This window comes from Engystomops pustulosus, chromosome 1, assembly GCF_040894005.1.
Source record: "Engystomops pustulosus chromosome 1, aEngPut4.maternal, whole genome shotgun sequence".
Lineage (NCBI taxonomy): Eukaryota > Metazoa > Chordata > Amphibia > Anura > Leptodactylidae > Engystomops > Engystomops pustulosus.
The window spans coordinates 38,882,276-38,882,868 of record NC_092411.1 but is presented as its reverse complement, the minus strand read 5'-3'; positions in this window follow the sequence as shown (position 1 = coordinate 38,882,868).

Sequence of the window (593 nt, the reverse complement as noted above, 5' to 3'; positions counted from 1 at the left end):
CTTCGTTTTACGTGGCAGGTTATTACGTGACTACAGAGTTGCTATTCCTCTGCTGAGCAGATTATATAATGTCACGTTGTGGTTGAGGTGCTGCACCCTGTCCTTTGGGAGTAATACAGAATACGCGCCTGCAGGTTACAAGGGCTTTGGCACATGGGAGAGTTTGTTTCAACAAGTTATCAGACTCGTTAAGACCTTACCAACTCAAGCCCAGTACAGGGGAATAGAACAAGGTGGGGAGATTTATCAGGGTTTTTATGCCAGTCTTTTGGCCTACAATCCTTGAAATAATCGCATTTCATTGCAGACCACCAGGCACTGGTTGGGTGGGCCAGCGTCGGGGGCCTTCGGGCTGAGGGGTCACTGATTTATAGTGCAAGGCCTTACATGCCAGCGCAGCCCGGGCAGTAGATGCATCAGGTGGGGAAGGACCTTCATCATGTCAGCGCTCGATAAATGTCCCCCAGTATCTTTGTTAAGGCCGCTAAATAAGACTGACACGTAATTTGTTGACGCAGATTCAAATTCTTAAAGGAAATCAACCACGTTGACTTAGTGACTTTAACCCAAGCAAATGTATTTGCTGGTGTGTT